General features: G+C 39.0%; 1 long non-coding RNA gene across 1 annotated transcript; it reads right to left on the bottom strand.

The window, feature by feature from the left end:
• Positions 1-1,126: 1,126 nt before the first annotated feature.
• Positions 1,127-3,271, bottom strand: LOC125523398. Its single transcript, XR_007290213.1, has 2 exons — positions 1,533-3,271; positions 1,127-1,433 (listed from the first exon to the last, which is right to left on the bottom strand). It is a non-coding gene; the product is annotated as an uncharacterized LOC125523398 (long non-coding RNA).
• Between the last annotated feature and the right edge of the window lie 3,142 nt (positions 3,272-6,413).

Raw genomic sequence — 6,413 nt, forward strand, 5'->3', positions numbered from 1 at the left:
ATGTGTTTCGGCTTCCGGCTTTTGATGTTAGGCTTAGGTGAGTGGTTCGGGTAGTGGCCCAACTAGCACTCCTTCATCATTTTGAATAGGAGTAGTGGCATATGTTGCCAAGATGGTGGATTCAGGCACATTGTTGTAATACTTTGTAAGGTCCTCGAGAATAATCAATAAAATGGCGTATGCATCTTCCAGATGCAGAGGCCGGGGGTCATCCTCCTTTTCTAAAAAAAAAGGTGTGTTGGGCTGGGCCATCTCGGTCTTATTTTTTCATCCTGAGGGCTGACAATCATGCAGACAAAAAATCTGTTGTGCTTGCGTGAGTGCTCTTCTGGGCCTCATGAGCCTGCAAAAAGAACGGTTGCACGAACCAATCTGTAGAATTGCTCCCATCGTTTGCAGCATTTTCAACTTTATTGTGATGATTGTTTGTATGCATACTTGTGTCACACTGGTGTATTTTGAACACATTTGAGACTGGTTCTTCTGCGGTACACACATGTAAGACAACTTATTATAGGTAACTCATGGCACACTATCATGCTATCTTGAAACCATCAAAGCAATTTTTTGAGCGACGTATATTCTTATGCTTCTCGAGACATGTGAATACTGAGAACACACACACTCTACTAGGTCTGGAAAGAATTAGATATTGTCAAATCATGTGTTATCTACGGGTCACCACGGGCTTGTTGCGCACCCACTGGCCCCGACTCGTGTTTCACTGATGCAATCTGGCCGAAGTGCTCATGATGGATTACTTCCAGCCAGTGCTTTTGGCCAAGGCATACACAGTCTGGCAATTAAGTGGTGCCTTGCAATGAGGGGTAAATCTTAGCCTAACGTATGGATTACACCCGATCATATTTTAGATGTGTTAATATACAGCTGGGACCATGCATGTTTTGCATGTAAACTTGGATCCGAGCGAGAGCTTACAGATCTTGTCTCGAAGCGAAACAACTTTTGTTCCATAGTTAGCAAAAGTATAAAACATTATAGCTTTCACGTCGAGCTAGTTGTGACAGTCTATACGTTAGAGTGTTGCATAGCTAGCATGCAATACGGTGAACACTATCTCGAGCGTATGCATGCCTCATTACATGTGAAGGAAGAGATATGCTCGTACCACGTCAAAAGTGTATAATTATTTACTAACCATCAGGTGTTCTATTACTTACAAAAGCACCAAGTTATACAGTTGTGAAAAATAGGTTCCGGTCCTTCAAAGCCCATACATCTCTCAAACATAGACGTAGGTGCATCATAGGCTGCCAGCGCAGGTGAAGAAAATGCAGCTCTGGTCGCCTTCCTTGTCCTCCATTGTTGGCACCTTTTCTCTTCCAGACCATCTCACCCTCTCTGTCTCCTTTTCCAATTGCTCAGTGATATAGTCGCAAAGACACTCTTGTTTACAAAATCCCATCTCACCTCTGCCACAAAAAATGCGATACATGCCATGCATGCACAGAATATAATTAACATTTCTTGGATGCTAAGGGGAAGTGTAGACTTGACAATCAATTGCTTACTTGAACATGTAGACGCCTAGACGGTGCCACTACCGATCCACCTGCGGCATAGACCGCATGACAGTATGGCTGCTCAGAATGGCCTCCTATTGCTCCAACAGAGGTTCGGTAGTGTAATCTCTAGGATCTCACGTGTGTTGGTGTTGATGAGAGGCCCGACGATGCGTAGGCGTGCAACGGCTGGTTCCATAACAGCCGAGACAATACCAACGCCGGATCTCTCTGGGTTGTAGCGGCACCCTTTTGGCGACCGTGCTACATCGCTGAACCGCTTTAGTAGTGAGGCCGATGACATGGCCATGGAGCACTGGGATGATGCCCCTGGAATATCAATTGCAGGCACGGTCAGGTCGCAAAGGTGGTGCCTGATCGTTTGTATTTGAGAGGATATCAACTGCCCTATGTGTAGAGGAGGAGGAGGAGGAGGAGGATGGGTTTTATATAGTGCTGGGAGAGCACGTTGTATTTGCCAAACCTTTTTAATCTCTTTGTGTGTGTGTGCACGGGAGGGAGGGGGAGGGGTTAATATAGTGCTGGCAGCGCATGTTGTAATTGCAGAACCTCGAATGGATTTTGCTTTTGGGGAAGAATTGATCCTAGTTAGTACCTTGGTATAGAAAGGTTAACACCAAGAGGTTGCAAGCGTCATCTCCTCCATACGAATTGCGACAAGCGAATATTGAACTGTTTCCTCTCAAATTCCAGTGATATTGCTGCATTACATAGATATGGCCTTAGTTTGAAATTACAATATTGAAAGCTTTTGCATTGGACTATGGAGCCATTTTATACAATTCTTGTAGACATGACGTGATGTTTTGAAGAGTACTTATGTTACCTTTTTCATAGCTATACCATATGAATTCAATTTTTCGTAGTAGTACAGCTAAATTGTTTCATGAGGAAATTAATCAGGATTAAGATGGCTAGTTTTAACTCACAAATTTAGAATTACCATGTAAATGAAGAGTACATTTTATGTATGGTTTTGCACATATCTTCAACTTATTATTCCAATCATTCCATTTTGGGACTAACCTCATAATCCTTTTTTACGCGAACCAATATGTAGTTGTCCATACCGCGTATATTTCTATTTGGGAATTTGCTATTCTTATAGTCCTCTTAAGCACCACTGGCCTATTTTCAGTCGTTCTGGTCCAATAGCACATACTATTCATTTGCGCTCATTAACTCAAACGGCCAACTAAATATATTCACACCGTTGTCTACTTCTACTTCAAAAGGAAATTTTACACAATTTGAGTGTTTCTTTCATTCATTATAGCTACATAACGACACTTACTAACATTAAAATTACTTAAAAGATAGTTCCTTGGTCCATCTAATATAGTATGACACTAACAATTGCTAATAAGTGGGTAACTAGTTCTGAACCAACCAAATCCCGTACCATGTAGTAAAACACAAACCCCATCTTCGAGCGATTGTAGCACACAATAAATTCACAGCTAGACCTTGAGCATTGCCAACTACATAGGTTTGCATTGTAAGGTTGAGCACTTATTCACAAAATTAACTTTTTAATGGCATGAGAACAAATTTGTAAACTAATTTAATTGTGCCATTACCCAAATAATCTACTTCTGTACAAAGATTCAATAGAGTATGATGTTAGAGCAAATAATACCTCGCCTCTGAACACGACTCTCATCGGAAGTTCGCTGAGAGCACACCTAGGATATTTCGTTACCTTACTTGTATTTAGGTTGTCATGGGGGATCCGCACCTCTTCCGGCCGCTCCCCCCTCCCCCCTTTTATAGTCGTCACGCGATAAATATCCTAACTTCCACAAAACATTTAGATGTCACTTTGTCGTGTTTCGGTAGTAGTGTGTGGAAGGGAAGGGGAGTTATTTTAAAAATAAAATGAAATAGGAGAGGGTTAATTTTGTGTTGGTGAGTGGTGCACATTTAACCTGGAGTTGCTAAAGTGAGAGTAGAGGCCACCATCTCATGTCCGGATGATCAGGATTTCTGCAAACTTTGCATCTGCATATTTCAACTTAAGTTCCTCTCGACGGATTTTGGCTTAGCATTCACATTGTCAAAATGCATCCATCGGTAACCATCTTTCGACTACATCGATAATTATTGTTGGGGTACAAGCACATTTTTTGGGGCTAACAGTTGGAATTCCTAGAGTGTATTTATATATGTTGGGGTTTATATGGGTTACAAAAAAATGAATAAACCTAATACAAGGAATGTATTCCCTAGGTGCTAATACAAGGCACATTATATAGTGATCGCATTTTTCTAAATTTCCTTCCACCAATTATAATTTTGCCACTGGTAAAATAGTTTGCGCATTCCACCTGTTGGTGTTGAATCAATGGTTGAATGTACACGAGATTATTTTCTTAGAAAAAAGAGAGGAGGGGTTGATTACGTAGAATGCTATTACCAAAACCGAGTCTTGGAAAAGGTACAACCATGAGCCGCCAAAGCGTGAAGAGAGAGAACTATATCAAATCTCGATAATCTAGGATTAGTTTGCTGACTCAACATCTACATCTTCCAACTTTAGTCCCACTCGCCTCCACACGTTACTTATCAAGAAAAATGTACATAAAAAACGTACATCGTCCAATAGTTGTTTCAACTTTATGTTGATAATTGTTTGTAGGCAGACTCGTCTCACGTATGACGTATTGTGAACATCTTTGAGCTTGGAGCTTTGGTGGTAGATAGATGCAAGACAACTAATTAGAGGTAACTTCTGTCACACTATCATGATATCTTGGATCTACCAAAACAAATTTTGTACTTTGTATGTGTTGCCCAAGACATGTGAATAATAAGAACATGCACCGTACTAGATCATGATAGAATTGGAGGTTGTCAAATCATGTGCTACTAGTCACCTTGTCTCCCACGGCCTCATTGCGTGCCCCTCGCCCAACTTACGTCTCGAAGTGCAAATGATTGATTGCTTCCAGCCAATACTTTTGGCTGACTCATACACATGAATAAAGCTAATCCATTTTTAAAGCCGGTGGATTCATGATAGGATGCATGTGAATGAGGTTCATTGTCAAAGGTAGTCGTGACCTGGTTTTCCCCCTCCTTTAGTCCTTAGTGTCATGGTATGGTTACAAGTAGCGTATACATTATACATGCCAATATATGCAAGGGTCTGTCGACTCGCACTTCGCCTATGCCATTTTGGTCGGTACGCCCGGTTTATCCCCAAATTAACATGACCGTTTGACTTACACACACAAAAACCATGACTGTTTGACCAGTTCTCATTGGTTTGATGGGAGGTGGGGTCTTATCTAGAGCTTCTGGACACACCAGTTCTGGGTTTTTTGGGTCCAACCGACGCTTTGGTCCGGTCTTTAAAACTAGAGTCAATTACGCCATTGGTGCTAAAACTTGGCGTGAAAAATCACTTTAGTGCCATAACTTGCGGCATACATTGAACTGGTGCTACAACTTGGTTTTGACGTGCATATACGATGCAAATCGCATTTGTATACGGACACGGTGCTGACTAGGCACGCCACGTGGCGTGGGACCTGTTGTCAACCATTGAATGGTAGAGATAGGGCTTGTGGCCTGTTTATTTTGTCAAATCCCATTAAAATTATTTTTTCTCACAAAAAGGCCACTGCCACGTGTTGGTCTATCTGTCAGCGAGCAAATTATGTGCAAAAATGGTGGCTGACAGCATAGATGTGTGTCTGCCTAACCAATGGACCAAGAAGCGTTTTTTTGTACTTTTTTTTGAGACAATGGACGAAGAAGCGTTTTTTGTACTAAATGGATATGATATGCACTCTATATATTTGGTAGGCCTTAAGCAGGCTCGTCACCCTATCGACCATTTTGCACTGTTATTTGTTACAAATTTTTTAAATTATATGCAACTTATAATTGAGCATTATAAACAAAATAAACTGCAGAATAAAAATGAAAACTTTTATATAATACATAAATATTTTATTGAAAGCACGAAAATTTTAAATATATATTATCATTTATTTAAATATATAGAAAAATTACTTTGATATTTTTATTGAATATGAAATATGGACATTTTTTAAATAATACATGAATAATTTTATAATATAATATTATTATGTATATATATTATTTACAATATAAGATTATAATTTACATATATTTTATCAATTTCTTAAGAAAAAAATAACGCTGCCGGGTGGGTTGGTTGCTACGCGCACCTGATGACTACATGTCACTGGTTTGAATCCTAGGCAACGATTTTGACATTATATGAAAATATGTTTCTCAAAACATGAACAATTTTATAGACTACATGGGTATTTTGTTAAAACTATGAAGATTTATAAACTTATATAAGCATTTATTAAAATATATAGAAAAATTATTAAAGCATGAACACTTTTATGTACTACATTAATATTTTGGTAAAACTGTGAAGATTTGTTTCTAAAAAAAACTGTGAACATTTTAAACTTATGTAAGCATTTAAATATATATAAATCTATCTATCTATTATATAATTAAAATAGAAGTCAAAGAAGACACCACGTTCTTCCACATAATCCAAAATAATATACATCGTTGATCAATAATACTTACGGCTGAGATTTACAGATCTTACGTTACATGAAAAAAAATGTAAAGTCATGTGTATTGAACTCACACGTACAAGGTCTTAGAAGTTACATTGAACAATCATGTACACATATGTTGCATCTAGCACGTTACGAGCAGACTTTACTTTTTTTTAAAGGAAAAATTACAATGCCAGGCACACGTACGTATTGTTGTGTTCGGATAAGAAAACGGCAAGAAAACATGTGATGGCAGTATCAGACACGCATCTTTATTTTGGAAACTATCTTTTTCCTATAGAAAAGTACGGCA

Source organism: Triticum urartu, chromosome 7 (genome assembly GCF_003073215.2).
Source record: "Triticum urartu cultivar G1812 chromosome 7, Tu2.1, whole genome shotgun sequence".
In the NCBI taxonomy this organism is placed as follows: Eukaryota; Viridiplantae; Streptophyta; class Magnoliopsida; order Poales; family Poaceae; genus Triticum; species Triticum urartu.